The following is a 17613-nucleotide window of genomic DNA, read 5'->3' as shown; positions in this document are numbered from 1 at the left end:
CCTACCTACCCAGAGCTTTGTTCCTGCTCCTCTGCAGACCAGTAATGAGCCAACCGCCACAAAACCGCTAGGAAATTAATGACTCATTACGGATGGGGGCCTAGGCCGCTCCTCAGCCTCTGCTCCTCCCCCGCTCCACCCCACATGCCCGCATGTAATCCTCTCTCTCTCACTCCCTCTTTCTCTCCTTTACTCTCATCCCTTCAGACCATACAGAAAGACCCCAACACCTCCCTATCAATTAGAGCCCATTACAGGGCTCCCATGCTAGCAGGGCAAAGAAAGAAGGCCTTCACAGCTCAAGAGTGTGTGCAGCAGAGATTGGGAGAGTTGAATGAGGAGCCTTAAGGTGCTCCTTTCACACCCTTGCCCTTATCCATTATGCCAGTGTATAGAGCCCCCTAAGAGAAACGTGCAGCCCCAAAAAGACTTAGGGATGAAAATAAGTCAAGGGAGGGATTCTTAGTCACACCTTTTCCATTTACTCCAGCATCACATTATATCATAACTAGTTCTTAAGCAAAGCAACATGGGTCACTGTGCTCCTCCTTTAAATGGAGCGTTAGAAGATGGCGAGATCTGAATGGTATGTATTAATCATGCCATCTGTGTCTGTATTCATAGGAGGACAGACCAAGACAGATATTAACAAGATAAAGCAAATGGCGGACAATCACCTCTACATGAAAATTCATGTGGTATTGATTTCTTTTAGTTTCACTCCCTTTTACCCTCTATTGCATTCCCCCAGGCAATACCTACCTATTCAGGGGACTGTTGGTCTTTGTTCAGAGCAAAAAAGTACTGTTCTACATTGCCAGCATTTTAGAATATCTTTTCTATCTATATCTTTTCTTTTTTCCCTGATAGGATATGCATCAGCTTTTCATTCAAGCATGCTATGCTCATTGGCTTTTGAAGCTATGGTGCATTTCAATGCAATCCCTCTGAGAGTGAATGGGTGATATCACATAGGTTTGAGGTGGTTTAGAATGGCAAATCCTGCTGAAAGTGTCATTTCCAGTCAGAGACATCAATTTGGTGTGTGAAACAGGGCCCCAGGAGAGCCCGATAGCCTGGGAGATTCCTGACAAGAGCAAAGGGCCTGGGGATCAGCTCACACTCACCTGGATAAGACAGGAATTTCACAAAGCGCTTCAAATACATGGAGCGAAGTGAGAAAGGAGGAAGAGAGGCAGAAACATGATAGACAACTTAGAAAAAAGGTGCAGAGAGAATGTAAAAAGAGAGGAGCTCTTTAATATCACGTATACGGTATATGATGAGTTTTGTAGCATATGCCAAATTGCAGTAATACCAGACTCACTTCTTCTACAGAGCTGATATACTGTAAAGTTTACTACTAACTAAACTAAAGCAATACTAAAGCAAATCAGGTTAGAAGCGAGGCCACTGCTTGTCCTTTTTGACTTTGATACCATTGTATAAAGTAGTTGTTTGCATGTAAAAAATACATTAAACAGGAGTTGATCAATGACCTCCATCTGGGGAGGACTGTCAAAGCTCATAAGTATATTTAATAGGGAGTTATTAAAACACTGACATGCACAAATTAAAAATCTAAATTATTGGCAGCACTATTTCTGGCCAAACATTTTCAAACTGTAAAACAGTGTACATAGGCAGTGGTATTAACTCTAATATAATGCCTCAATTAGCTAAAGTGAGAGCAAAATGGCTGATAATTATTGCACCAGCTCATTAGACTTGTTTTGACACTAAAACCACTTAAATCACTACACAGGCATATAAACAAGCACAGATGCAAACACACACATGCAGATGTTAAGCGTGTATTCCCATCATAATGAGGCAGATACTGTACAGGTTGGGTTTTACTTGTTTAGATTTAAAAATAAAAATAAACACTTCAACCAAGATTTAATAGGGTCCTACCATTACATGAGCAATTTATTAATCTGTCTGTGGATGGTGAATTTAATGAACGGATGCCGTCTACGATAACAAACGGCAAAGATTGCAATGCAGCGTTTCATAGTACTGCACAGCATAGGACTAGTTTAAGAGGTGTGGTTACGTATGTTTTAACTGTGTTTTTACCTCACAGGGGCAGAATTGCAGCCAACTTTGCGGAAAAAGCTCAGTTTTGAGTCTCAAGAAGGGCTGGGTATAAAAATAGGACAGCACTGTTGACTCTATTGATTTCATGAAAATATTATCTATTAAATGGTGAAGAGTACAAAAGCGAGGCAATCACCTGCTGTACCTGCTATACATCTTGGCTAATAATGATATAGACTTCTAAGGAATAAAATCCTTGGGGCCGACCATGAAAGTTTAAGATTCAATGCGGTAAAATACAATGGGCTGTAAAATATTAATGTGTGTGGTAAAATTATGCTGGTGGTAATATTTCAGATTGCTGCTGTCTGTAAAAGAGGCATATCTGTATTTATTTACAAGCAGGGGTAGTGGATGGGGGCTTTGTTTGAAGCCACGTTTATGAATATCGACTCAGGCTCCAAGGTAAGTGGCTATAAATCTGTGAGAGGATCTTTGTAAAGTTCCCTTGGAGGACATAACTTCAGGTCTAACCGTCTCCTTCCTTCACTTGACTTTTAAACATTTAGATGTAGCCCGGCCAACTGCATTTAGAGCAGCTTCTAAATTATGAAGGGTTCCATTTGGAGAGTCCAAGTGTTAACCAATCAAAGTTGATAAATTGTGGCAATATATTTCTCTAGGATAGAAACAGAGGCATGTTTGGCCTTTGATCTAGACTGTTTATAAGTTTGGGGAATACTAGGGGAAATGGGTCTCTGCACAACCTGCTATGTTCCAAATGTTGACTTGGATGTACACAGCGGAAGATTGAGATCCACACCATACACCCACACTCCTTTAAATACGCTTACACCACATACTACGCTACACTATTCATTCTTTTTCCTAAGCATAAAGCATTTAACTTTTCAGCCTGATCTTTCCATGCTAGTCTCTTTAGGTAAGATGATGAAAAGTGTGAACTACTTGAAGCCGCGAGAGCATGACCTGTGCTAATGAGAGAAGCATTACTTGTTGTATGATCAAAAGATCATGTATCACATAGCTCATATCACCTTAGGCTATCGAGACCAGCTGGAAGAGTTCTATAGGTCCACGTCGGATGAACCTTTAGCGGATGACTCATTCACACCTTCATTTTCTTATTCTTCAAGCTATATCTTAGACATGTTTATCTATTTATTTTGGCCCAAGGTTCTGAAGATCAGATCACAGTGGTGATTGCATTAGTAATGGTGCTGCAGTTGGCTGACCTGGAGATGATGGACACAGAGGTCTGTATCCTCCAGCGATGATGATCACATAGGAGCCGGGATTAAGAGAACTGATTTCTTTCCTGGTTGAGTTCAAAGGGCTCAATCAAAGTGTTTCACTGCTAAACTCCCCCCCCCCCCAACATACATACACACACACACACACACACACACACACACACACACTTAAAATGCATAATTAACTGACAAGTGGTGATAAGGTTGAGAAAATACAATGTTTGTTTTTTTTCTGCCTGGTGATGAATGCAGCAACAGTTGATGTCATGCACTAATAAATGGCTGGAAAGCTGCATTGATCCAACCATCAAATTCCAAGAAAATAGCTTCCTCCTGAGCCAAATTGGAGAAAATTGACAACCTCCCATTAAAGCCCCATCTCTCTCTTTCTCATCTTCTCTCTCTCTTTCTTTCTTCATTTCTTCCTTTTCCATTTCTTTCTCCCCAGTGTGTCTCCTGCTTTCTCAAGGCTAATCCTCGCAGCCTCTTCGTTTATGTAGACCTCAGCAATCTTTCTCTCGCCATTCTTTCCCCGACGCTAGCTGACACTAGGTATCAGTTCACACCCTGAACACACAGAGAGAGGTGCTAAACAAGGCCTTCAGGACATGTCACAGCACGCTTAAAGGGATTCACAGTGATACAGAAGGACTTCAGACATGGCAGAGGGAACAGAGCATGTTCACAAACAAACTGTACTGTATACAATCAATTCTATTTTATCTTGGCTTAAAAAATAGTACATTAATTCATTATATGTTATGAAGGCTCTTCAATCCTATTAAGATCGAAACAACACATTTGCTTTTTACTCAAATAACTTTAGTTTTCGCATTCCCTGATGTGGATTTGGGTTTAGTATTTCAAATGTAATGCTCATAATCATAAGCCTCTCTCTTGCTACAGAAGAAGTAGCCTAAATACTTCCTCTTCTGAGATTTGAACCTATTTTTTACTAAGAGACCATGTGCGTTTCCAGTTATGATGGTTATAGTGTGCTTCTGAGATCTAATGCAATTAGGCTATGTTTAGTGCTTAATCAGTGTTGATTACCTGTTGAACGTTGCAAATAGGCAGCCTGCTGGCTCTGAGACATGGAGGTTGAGTTGCACTAATTAAAAGTGATGCAGAAATGAGACAGAAAGAAGCTAAACAAAATACATGATAATAAAACTGCAAAAACACCCGATGATCTATTCCTTTAGCATGTTGTTGATCCTAAGATTATTCTTTAATTTCTTTTCTGGTGTGACAAGCAATGGGAGGCATATCTCTATCGCTACATCTCAGACCTCTTACAAGTTTACATCCCCTCACGGTCACTTGGGTCTACTGATCAACTTTGGCTGGTCGCTCCAAAAACCAGGTTAAAAACCAGGGACGACCGCGCTTTTTCAGCTGCAGCGCCTAAACTGTGGAATGAGCTACCTCTACAGGTCAAATTGGCCCCGACCCTCAAATCTTTTAAATCCCGTTTTAAAACTCACTTGTATTCCCTGGCTTTTAACCCAGCATGAGAACTGTGTGGTCTTATGTTGTTTTATGTGTTCTATGTGTTTATATGTGTTTTTTTATGTTTTATTTCTTGTCCAGCACTTTGTAAACCTTTGTTTTTTAAATGTGCTATATAAATAAAATGGATTGGATTGGATATGTAGTTTCTGTCTTCGAGATTCAAACCATACCAAAATACCCATTTCATAGATTTTCATATATACACCCTGATAATTGAACCCACCTGAACATACTGTAGTGGCTCTCTAAACATAAGGACCCATGGGTAGATACTCAGGTAGCAATCCAAGTCTATGACAGCATGTGCCAATAAGAAAACGGTTTTCAGGAAAGATTGTTCAAACGATTGCCCCATCTTAACTGCTTAAAATGTGGTCCATGTCCCCAAAGTTAATGCAATCACAGTGTATGTTTTTTTCCTCCCTCACTTCCTGTTTTGTGACTGAAAATCATGTGGAGCCCACACCACTTTAAGCCAGTATTTACAGTTACGATCTGGCTGTTGTTTTCCAAGGAGCCGAGCTGTGCTTTGCCATTTTTTTTTTTTTTTTTTTATTCATTTAGCTGTAAGGCAGAGTGTGATAAGACAGAACGAAGACTTCCCTCATAACGAGGCACATGCCAAGTCTGACATAATCCAATCTGGTCCATTTTCATCAGCTTTTGTCTTGTGTTTTTTGCTTCTCTTTTGGACTTTCCTTTGGTTCCAACGATGGCTCAAAAACCTGAAATGACACAATTCCGTCGCACTTGTATGGCAGTGAGGCTGCAATCCAAATGGCTTTTCAGCAGCGAAATCCTTGAAGACCCACACACATTTAAATCTGGCCCTGGGGGCAACAGGCTCTAAACCACTGAGATAAAAAAACATCCAGGCCAAAAGCAGAAATATATATTTTAAGGGAGGGCTTACCATGGCAACAAAAAGGCATGTCAAACTTGTGGAAAAGAGGCATTTTGACTGAGGAGTAAACACAGACCAGTGTGCCCGTAGGAAAGCCTAGGAAAAGCTCTCCGCGTATTAAAGGGCCCAGCCTCACACGTGTATACAGCAGAAAGAGAGACAATGGCGGTAATAACAGGCGAGGCGTCAGGGTGCGGAAAAGACGGTTAAACGGTCATTTGTGAGAATAAACGCCTAATAGAGGCTGTGCCATAGGCAGGATCTTGCAGAAAGAGACAAACAATGTCCTTTTAAGTGTGTTATTGGGCCTTAACAAGAAACATTTCCTCTGGTCCACTGGTCTGCAGTGAGTCAAAACATTAACCATTTACCAAGGAAGCTTATTTGCTATATCAACACCTGGTTCAACAGAGACTCCAGATGTTTCTGTGTAATGTCAGGTAACAGATACAGTATCACACCAAAATATTTAGCTGAATATGAGCAGAAAGTGAGAATTGGTAACAGCAACTTTCAGCAATAAATGACCACAAACAGGCATGATGGAACAGCACCACAAACTGCTGGATGTAAAACTGTCCTTGTGTCTACGTAAGGAAATACTCTCCGGTAAAACTCAAACTCCTTTGCCTGAAATTAACGACAGGGAGGAGAGACACGGCACCCCAATGCTCAGTGCCATGCTGTGTCACCTTCATCGCAAGCCGTCAATACGGCATGAGGATATTTCCAAAATATCTGACGACAGCAAAACAAATTCACAAAAAGAAAAGTGAAAGAGCGGGATTCTCACAAATAAAAACCTTGCTATATTCATTTTTTCTATTTACACTCGTGCCATGAATGCTTACGTTTCCAGTGTAAACACAATCAGTGCTGTGCGAGAATGATGAAAAGCCGTTACTCTTATTATAGGAGAAAATAACAAGCTCTCATGAAGGGATTGATTGTTTTCAAATCGTAGATCTTTGTAAGAGGAGTGTAAAGTAGAGCTAAGTCTCCATTATAGGACGCTGCTGCTACATTGCTTTTGATTTTCTGTCAACATCCCTCTTACTAACCAGGCCCTGTATTTACTAAATGCATCGGGGCCAAGAAATGGATTGAATATATTGTTCGTCTTCTGCAAATCCAAATTGTGTCAACCAGTTGGAGGTATTGCAGGTCTTTTATTCTGTGTGTCTCACTCTGCCAATGTTTATAGATACTGTAGGATTCTTCTGAATACTTGACTGCACAATATGGGGTGTAGTTACTGTAACAAAACCGAACATAAATTAACCGTGAACCATGCAGGCAAGCAACTCACTCCTGCAAAGCTCTTTTTCTCCAATGCGAGGATTATGCACCGAAAAAGGAGTCCCGAACCACAAACACGTCCCTACACAAATCAATGCCTGTTTAATAAACATGCTTTTGTTTTTTCACTTTGTAAGACTCATGTTTTACTGGTTTTTAAGCCCAAACAGTGTTTTATGATGGTAATGATGATTGAAATGTTTTCAACAAATTCAGTGCATAAAACATGACTTTGAAAAGAAGACAGGCACGGTGCATCATGTTAATGTTGAGAATAAAATGTACGGGGGTGTTATATTGTAATGACTTGTTCTGTGTTTTCTTGATATCGTACTGTCTATTTCCAGGGATGTAATAATTCAATATACAAAGACAAGGCTAACAATGGAGCCTATATTAAAGTGGTGAGGATACAAACAACACGGTTAATGCAGACTACTGTTTATCTCCTAAACGTCCACCACACGATTCCAAAACCGTGTGTAGGTTTTGGAATTGTGTGGTGAAAGTTTAGGAAAAACACATACAGCACATACATTCGGCTGTATGTAAGCACATACACATTACCACATAAACACAGAGAACTTGCATCCTTCTCTGGTTGCGGTATATATCTTTAGTCGCTAAGTGGCCCTACCCCACTGTCTATTATAAGTTAGTCATCTGCACCCTTCCCCTCTCCCTCAGAGTCACGGCCCCTCTGTCCCCTCTAAGTACCCCAATAAATTCAAATGTAATGCTCCTAAATGAGATCACTTACATGTGCCATTTCTCTTCAACCATATTTATCATCTAACACTTTGGCCTTCATTAACAAATGGCACTCAAGGGTGTGGTGGTGGTGGTGGGTGATTCCTCATCCCTGCCACAGGAGAGAGAGAGAGAGTGAAAAAGAGAGAGAGAAGGCTATCACCAAATGACACAAATTGAACTGGGTGGGGGTTAACACTTCACTTTGTGACGTAAGTCTTGGTACAAAGTCGCAATGTGTTTCATGAGGTCAACTAAATTACTGGCCAACAGATCCGGATAGATACTGTAAGCAACAGTAACAAAGGCAAAGCGGCAACAGAATTTTTTTCGGTGCCATATAATGTCTTCACATTCAAATTATTTTGTTAGCACAACTTACATATAACGTGTAAACACTGTTGCAGCCACCCACGATGCCAAGGCTACAAAGATGACTCACTCTGCTCACCGAAACACTTCAGAATCATAATTTCAACCTGGAGCAACACACTCACACACCCTCCCTCCTTCACAACGCTATCAAACACTAAATGTACAAATCCAGAGGCCACCCACTGTCCAATGAAAATCAGCCAACTAGTTTGGTATTACATCGATGGATTTAATTGGCTGTGGTCTCCAGCATTGTGTGAGGCAGTGGGGTGCATTTGCATGGAACTACTCCTGTAATATTACATACCGTTCATCACTTAAGGTTAAGCCTACCTATTGTTAAATTTATAGTCCAACTATTCTTCCTGCTTTGGCACTCTCTCCTCATCTGCATTGGCAAAGAAAACGTTCAGTTTAGCTATTAATTATCACGACAATGGAAAGATGCACAAAGCAAGGGTAACCCCTTTTTTATTTCCTTTAATAAACATTTTAAAACAGCTTCATTATAATAATGTATTTTGATTAACGATGTTTACCACAGTGCTGGTAGTGAAAATTGCTTTCCCATAAATTAAACCAATAAAAGTTAGCTGATGAATTATTGCCTAAATGTAAAATGTTACAGTCTAATTCATTCACAGCAGCTCCACTCTGGACAGTATCTACAGAATCTACATATTCATAGAATAATAAACATAATTAATTAGATTTATAACAACTATACTGCAAATATGTTTTAGTTTTCTTTCATTTTTAAAACATACACAGTTTCAATTATTAATAAATACAAATATGGAATAGTGAGATTCAGTTTTTTCTGTTACTCTGCAATATCATTTCATGCAGTTATTAATTGCAGAAAAATCTTGAGAAAAGTTTTAATGATATGCTTTATGTGCAGATACAGCACGAGTTTTCAAATGTAACTCAATGGAGCAACTTGAAGTATTACAAAAGTACATTTCAGGAGTCCAGTTTAAGTAAATTTATAGTATGTACAGTATATATCTAATTTATGTATGTAATACATTAATGCATGTAATATATACACACATGCATTTGGTATATATGCATTTATTTGTAAAACATAATTTATTAACAAATACATTCATTCATAATTCATTAAACTTGTTTGACTTGTTATGTTTCGTATTTGTCTTTAAGAAGCAACATCTTCTAACTGTATGATGTATTCTAATAATTAACCTTCATTCACCTTTTGCATTCAAATTTATGTCAATAAGATTTGCATTTAAAGATTTTGCATCTGCTGTAACAAAGAGTACAAGGAGTAAAAAACACAGTAATTTGAACTATATTTTCATGGACGTCAAAGTGAAAAAAAGTACATCAGTGCATACGCTTGCCAAAAGAATGGCACGCTGAGTGGTTTGAGATGTGCCTTTATTCAAAAACGGATATCGGTTGATCATAAGAAACTACATTCTCAGAATGATACAATTCAGAATGAGCCGTACTCACTCACTTAGTCTGAGTGTAAAAATAGAGGATGATATATTGACATAAAACATATCAGGTAAAATTAAACTGACATAATGCAATTTCACGTACGGAAATCAATTTTTACTCCTGACTAGAGATGTTGTTTTTTTTTTTTATTCGAAATACATTAAAAGAATATAAATAAAACATTTTTATAGGCACTTTCAGTTCTTCTCTGATAACTACGTGTTCATGCTGATTTCAAACAATGCTTTGCAAGTCTCTTGTATTTAGCAGAGCAAAAGGCTGTGTACCCTCAAGGTAAATTTACTATCGCTCTCAAAAAAAATTAAAAAAAGCAAGAAAAGGGGGAAGCTTTGTGGGGCAAGTCTAACATTTTAACATCTCTGTGTTTCATCTAAATCACTGACAACAAAATAGCCTCTAGCATGATTCTCTCTCTCGCTCTCTCTCCCTCAAAGTTAACTATGACATCTGGCATGGGCTCTGAACACCATGACAACAGACACCAGACTACAGACACCACGGCAGCATACAACTGTAGTTCAAGGAAGGAGACAGTGAGGAAGAGAGGGGGAGATACAACGCTTGTTAATGGGGGAGAATGCAATGTAAAGAGATCAGTAATTACCATTATTTAAACAACTCCCAGTAACAAGTGGATTATGTAGAGCCTAGCTATTGTGAAGACAAGCGTCGCTCTGATGTTTCTGATGCAAATCCTTTTTTTTTTTCTTTTTTTTTGGGAGTTTCAAAATCTATGAACCATTGTCTTGACAAGTAACATATGCTGGGGATGGCAAATGTACAGTAAAATACATAATTTGTGCTAAGCTAATAGATGAGGACACACACTAGTTTTACAGTGAATATTTGTATGCATTATTCATTTAAGCATAAAGGATCCAGAGGAGATTGTACATGAGCCCCTCTGTGTGCCCTGGGGCTATTGTCATGGTGGGCATAATGGGAGGGGTTGTAGTGCAAATGTTGTCATCTGTACTGTATATCCCAATGCTGCAATTTAGGATGGGACTCTATGTGAATTATGACGAGAGGTCTGAAATGATGTGCAGATGAAGACAGGAGGCGAGAGATGACAGAGCGACAGAAAGAGAGAGAGAGAGAGAGAGAGAGAGAGAGAGAGAGAGAGAGAGAGAGAGAGAGAGAGAGAGAGAGAGAGTCTTGCTTTTTGGTGAAGTGAGGAACAATGTGGCAGGTAATACTGTGGACACTGCCACTCACTTCCCCAATCAGGCAGAAATTGTAATTTTAATAGACATTCAATTAGATTTATTATTTCACATTTCTTCCTTGTGTCGGTCAAGACCCCGCTCCATTCAGATTTATCTCTGGAAACCATTTCTGTTCAGGCAAAACGATGGATAGACAATGCAAGGGAACAGCGAAGTCAATTTTGGTTGATGTCACTGACAGCTTAGCATGTAATTACTGTCACACATGCACAATAGCAGTACTTAGAGAAGTGCAAGGAAAATCAATTTAGTTTTCAGGACTGCAACTTAAGTATAAGTACATAACTTTATCTGAAAGAGTAAGAGTGGAGGTTGTTTAAATGTAAAGATATATAAATATATGTGGTGTTTTGGGGGAGTTCTTTCCCTCTTCGTCTTAAAGATCTGGGATGGATTGTCCAGCAGCACCCTCTTGTGGAGCCTAAGTAAAATGCAGCCTATGTTCAGCACTGCAGCCTTCTCCTCTCTGCTGCGGCACTCCACCTCCGGCTGGATCTTCCCTCCAGCCTCTTCCTGTCGGAGACGCCCAGCCACTTCCCCTTTTTCTCACGTTGCGCCTCCATCTGTATTTCTCGCTCGGGCCTGCTGCGATCTCAGTGACCCCTTAGTCAAATATTTAGATGGTCGATTTCAACCCCTTTAAGGAACTGCCTCACAACCTCTCGCCATAAATAAATCGATGGGATGAGTTCAAATGCCAGTGGAAATGTTCAAACATAAACAGGTTCATTGGTAGGCTGTTGGGAGGAGTGCTGGTAGAAGGAGGTAGGGCGGGGGGGGTCTGATGCAAATGTATGCACAGCCATAGAGCAGCTATGCAAATGCATACTGTATGGTAGAGAGGGATTACACAGAGGGATGAGCAGAGATACTGAGAGGGTTTAAAATGAGGGTGAACGTTCGGGACACAATGAGGCAAGGCGGGGCATTTATGTTTACCAACGAAGGAGAGGAGACAAGAGGAGAGGAATGTATTTGGTACATCATGGCGAAAATGGGCTTCGCCTCTTGTGCTAAACAGAGTGACCTCTAGTCGGGGCCTTGGGGGAAGAGGGTGTGGAGGGGGTAGAGTAGTTAGAGCAGCCTCCTCTTACTGTTCCCTTCAGGGAGCGACACTGCACCAAATAGCATGGACAAACCAGGGCATTAATATCCTCACACTAACCCCCTGACAATACCCCATTATGTATGTACGCCTCTGTGCATTACACACCTTGAACTAGAAACAATCGCGCCCTTTTTCTTTCTTTCGCAGCACTTGAACCACAGCCAAGAAACGCAGTGAGCACATTTTATTATGTATTTTTTTTAATTTCATAGGCAAAAAAGGTGAGTGGGGAAGCGCACGCGCACACACACACACACGCACGCACGCACGCACGCACACACACACAAACACACACACACACACACACACACCACTGAACACCTCCACTGTGTTCTTTACATAATCAGTTACCTTGTGACACCTACCTTTGCTGCAAATGACTGTTTGCCTTTTATTCTGCTCTGTGTTTTCTCTCTATCTCTCCCTTCCAGCCATGTGTATCATCTATAATTACAATTCACACTGATTCCAGCCCGCTATGCTAAAACCCAGCCTACAGTATAAAATAAGAAAGCAGCTTGTAAGGTGCAAAGGGGGAACATGACAACCAAGACACAAGGGAGGTGGGGAGTAAAGAGGGAAAAAGAAAAAAAATCTAAACACAAGCTCTGGCCGTGGGGTAACAGCATCAGCACAGTATTATGATGTTTCTAAATGGGGAGCGTGTCTCGTGACACGGGTCCCTGTCCAGATATCGATTGCTCCTGTGGCTGCAACACTAACAGCAGTGGAGAGCCATTGAACTTTAAAGCAAATAGTCCTTCTCCCCCGCTCAGCGTCCTCTCACAGCCGATCAATACAGGTCGGCCCAGCACGGCTAACACCTCTATCTATCTGGAATAATGGCCTTCCTCCTATAGTTACTGGCCAGGAAAAGATACAGACAGGCTGGAACAAGTTGGGAAAGGGGTTTCAAAAATGAAGGGAAATATGTTTTGTTGAGGGTATGGTTCAAACACATAACTTATTTTCAATAATAATAATACAACACTTCATATAGAACGATATAGTAAAGCCAGTAATACCGTCTAAACTAAGATGGAGACGGCAAGCAAAGTATTGCTTGTTGCTTGAGCTGTTACATAATTAGTACGTTTGAAATTAGGTATTACAACAGCATATGTGTCTATAAATGTCTGACTATTGAATTCAACCTCAAATAACTACAGTTCTTGTAATATAAAGACTAACAGCAAGCACTGAAAAATTATATTTCATGAGCAGCTCTGACAGCAGTAAAACCACTGGTGCTTGGACACTCCCTGCATATTGTTCTTCTTCCATTTACTTCCACGCATAATAGGTATAGGTGGGCTGGGCATCTGTTTGATCCCCATTAGCCCTGTATTAGCCACTGTGACCCTAATGTTCCCCACTCCATTACTCTGCTGCGTGGAGAAAAGTGGAGATGATGGCCGTGAGAAGAGAGGAAGGCCGAGGGGTTCAGCATGGCTGGGCAGAGATCAAGTGTGAACGGGGAGAAACGCCCATCGCCCATTCTGGATCACCCTGGAACCTCTCGGGACCCCCAAAGGGTTACACCCTGTATTCACCTCGGCCCTGTCCAACACTCCGCAAAACATGATTATGAACTACCCTCATCATGTACGACACAGTATCATAATAGAGCTATCGTTGGCATGTATTTACGATTTACAATTTTCTTATTTCACATAGAAACATTTAACTTGTCAGCAAATAAGTACTGTGGATCTTGCGGTTGTTCACATTAAGTAAAATGAGAGTCTTATAAGTACAGAAAATGAATGCAGTTTATTTTATTTTCTTTTTTAAATACCATTTTTATGAGCCAGACAATACCAGAGAAAATCCATTATTTTCTGGGTGTCAACCAATCCCTGTAAAGGGATATTTTTTAAATGAAGTGCTGTTGGACCAGAAAGAGTGCAAAGGTTCCTCCATCATAGTCTTTCTGTTTAAGGGTATTACTGTGAAACAGGCAACTGGATAATAGCAGGGTTCAAAGCAATATGCAAAAAGAATGCAGTTTTTCCAGCTGAAATCATCTGATCCCTGTCATGCCTGAATCAGCTTCAGCTGTAAGCCAGATCGCTGAGGAGGAACACAAAGGGGAAAAGCAAATGAAAGAGAGATCGCAAAAGAGAGAATGTGAGAGAGAATACAGACGGGAAAAAGAGAAATTCGAGAGAATGCAGCGCAGTGCAAAGTGTTTAAAGATGGCTGATGTCAGAAGTCAGAGGAAGACAGTTTTTGGCATCAGGAGTTAGGAGTGTAGCAAATCATGTGGCCAAGGCAGAGGCCAGTCTGAACACGGAATGTGACAGAAGCCTCAAATATGGCGGCATTGGAACTCGAAAATCTCTTGGCTCGTGGATTTCTGCAGCAGCAAGCTACTGTGTGGGGAAGTGCTGACTGCTGACTGCAGAAATTTCACTCACCGAGGATCAGAAGGAGATCCATTGTGACAAAAAGGCCCTCATTAAAGGCTCAGGCAGACTGTGACCACAGTTATAGCAAACTTGTTTGTTAGCAAGTGTATGCATTCATCTAGGCATACAAGAGCCCAGGCGGAAATAGTTTCTGAACTTTGCAAACGCTGCATATCATTGCACTGTATAAAGAATGATACACCATATTCAGTTTCCAGAATGCCTGCAGACACAAGGCTCACATTCCCTCAGAGCATAAAAAGGCCAACTGAGTGATGTGTCATCCACTGAAATGAAGAGCATATTTGAATTTCAAAAGAATAGCTCCAAAGGTTCAACCTTCCCAGATCTTAATTGTGTCTTAACTGCTCTAGCCTATTTTGATGGGTATAGGTGGGCTGGTCCTCTATCTGAACTCCATTAGCCCAGTATTAGTCATAGTGACCGTAATGGTCCCCACTTCATTACTCTGTCGCTGGGTGAGACGAGATGATGGCCTAGAGAAGAGATGAAGGCCGGGGGGTTCAGCATGGCTGGGCAGAGCTCAAGTGTGAACGGAGAAACGCCCCTTTGCCCATTCTACAAGTCCCAAAGTCCATCTGAGACCCAAAGACGAGTACCAGCCTGCATTCAACGCGCCCCTGTCCGACATAGATCCCTCGCACAAAAGGATCAGCAGTTATGAATAACTCTTTTGCGAGTAACCACTCCCCTCTCACGCATCAGGGGATTTCAGGAAACCTCCGGCGAAAATGAATGGCTCATGCTAACAGATAGCACTAAAGCTACAACAGACAGTGATCCCTTCGTATTTATTGATTTACATTCACATCATTCATTCATAGAGAAAGTTTTCAAAGGATGTGTACCTAAATACTCCAACATGTGCTTGGTACCCTACAGGTTTTGTTACTGACCCCTCCCCTCCTGTTTTTCTAGTAATTCCCAAAGTTATTAGGTCCAATTGCAGTAATTGCTACGAGGAGTGGCCATAGGGCATCTGTAACAGGCTGCCTTTGACAGCAGTGAACTATGCGTGTGTGAAGTCAGAAACAAGTGGCACTGTCCGATAGTTGAACCCAGGAACTGTTCTTACGCATGTCTCACCTTCATCCCATGACCCCATTATTTCTCCTTCCATAGAAACATCACCAAACAGAACATGTTTGATTGCCCCGGCCCTCCGATCTCTCTCCCTCTCATAATGTTATCTTAAGAAATGTGGAAACGATTGAACCTCCATTTGATTTTGGCGTCTGAAATGACTACCACATTGGCGTCCTCCATGAATGTGTGTGCGTGTATGTGTGTGAGAGGACTTCCCCCCACAGATTCCACTGAGAGATTCCAGGGGCTGTGTGATCCAGTTCCTCTCATCATGGCAAATTGACCATGTGCACTTGACGGCCAGCTGAGTAATCTCCCGACACGTCGGATTTAACACACCGCTCGGCAATCAGAGAAAGAAAAATAACTTTGGGGAAGAAAAGTCATAAATAACCTGGCAGAGAGGGAGCTTCACTCTCTACTTGCCCTCTGAACCTGGTTGAGAAAACAGTCAATAAGAGAGGAGCCATATGATTTTCACTGGAGTTATGTGGACGCAATCATTAGGAGAGCCATTATATGCCCCGGAGTGTAATACTAACCTTAAATGCTGCAAATAGTCAATAGAAAAAACTAGCTATTTTTGGTAATAAGGGCTACGGGGAACATTTAAGGGGGGGGGGGGTCAAATCAACAACAGTATATAATTGATGCTAATTCATGACAATTCACATATATAAGGTTCAATTAGGGAACTAATAACAAACACATACTGTAGAACAAAATGCATACAACCTCTGAGAAAAAAAGCTTACAAATTGCCTGGATAGAGAGTAGGAAAAACAATCTATGCAAGTGGCATTAACTGTTTCTGCACCAATGTCACTGTAACTGTAAAAAGACAAAGATAGTGAGTAAGAGAGACCCAGTGAGAGACCATGAGTGTGTCAAGAAAATACAGAATGAAAAAGACAGAGAAGAAAGACAGACATAGCCAGAGAATGTCATTCCTCATTGACGGTTTGAGCAGGAAGTGGTTTAAAGCCAGGGGGATGTCGGCCATGTTCTTTAGAAGGGAGGATTACACTTGGCTCTTGTATGACAGCGGCCTTTTCATCGCACAGTCACACTGAGCCACCACTGGCCTCCCAAATCTGTCACTAGACTCCATCAGAAGTGGCTCCCCAAATTGAAAAAGTCTGCTTCCATCAGAGGAGTATAATGGGTGATAGGTAGGATAGAGGTTGAAAACATGTGCACAGTTGTGCGTGTTTAACCCAGCCGCAGACTAAGAGTGTGTTTGTCTGTGTGTAACAGTGTGTTCTCAGAAGAGAGGTCGGGAGGAACAAAGTGGTGGGGAGGAAGAGAGTGAGAGAGGGAGGGAGGGCAGTTGAAGGGTTTAGGGGAAAAAATGTGGTCATCAATTGCTGGCAGCAGATCCAGGGAGAAGATTATTGGACGGTAACCCAGCGGCAGATGTCTGATGAGTGTCTATTAACCTGCTTCCTACATCTCGTACGCCGTGTCGCTGATGAATTCAGACCAGGAGGCCTTGTCCCGCCCAATAGGAGGGGTCGGTAATCCCTCTCCAGGAAATGGCTGCCAGAGACCTGAGGACCTGATTGGCTGTGTCTGTGCTGCTCTGGCACAGCTAACAGTAGAGGGATGCTGTTGAGGAGATATGAGTCAACCCCTGCTGCTTCGTGTCCATTGCTTCACATATCACTCTGCTCTTTTATTCCTCTTTTCGTTTCCCTTCCTCTTCTATCTTGTTCCTGTGTTTACATACATCCGTCCACCCAATTACCCTGTCTTAATGTTTTCGGTGCTTTCCTCTATCCATGTGCGAATGCCTCCGTTGATACCTCCCATCCTCGCCTTACCTTAGTCGGCCCGGAAAGCTAAAATAAGATGACAGAGTGAACAGGCCTTGTCTTGTCTTGGCCACACAGAAAAACTCAGAGGGGTATTTGCTCACTGACACAGCAGTTGGAGGTACAACATCCCTGTGACAAACTACAATCACCAGGGTCTTGGCCCTGGTTCATCTGCATCCCATATATGAGGTCTGGATATGGGGTTACTTGACTGGGGTATGGCACAGTCCCTCTCCCTAGTTGCCACTGGTTCAGGTCCAACAAATTACAACACAGACACGGCAGAG

At 41.5% G+C, this 17613-nt stretch overlaps 1 protein-coding gene across 1 annotated transcript in view; it reads right to left on the bottom strand.

Moving 5' to 3' along the window:
• Window positions 1–17613, bottom strand: part of LOC116056857 (ultraviolet-B receptor UVR8-like) — a 306897-nt gene that overhangs the window by 195388 nt on the left and 93896 nt on the right. The window lies entirely within an intron of this gene.

Source organism: Sander lucioperca, chromosome 2 (assembly GCF_008315115.2).
Source record: "Sander lucioperca isolate FBNREF2018 chromosome 2, SLUC_FBN_1.2, whole genome shotgun sequence".
Taxonomy (NCBI): Eukaryota; Metazoa; Chordata; class Actinopteri; order Perciformes; family Percidae; genus Sander; species Sander lucioperca.
The sequence above is the reverse complement of the archived record's forward strand: the minus strand, read 5'-3'. Positions and strand labels throughout refer to the sequence as shown.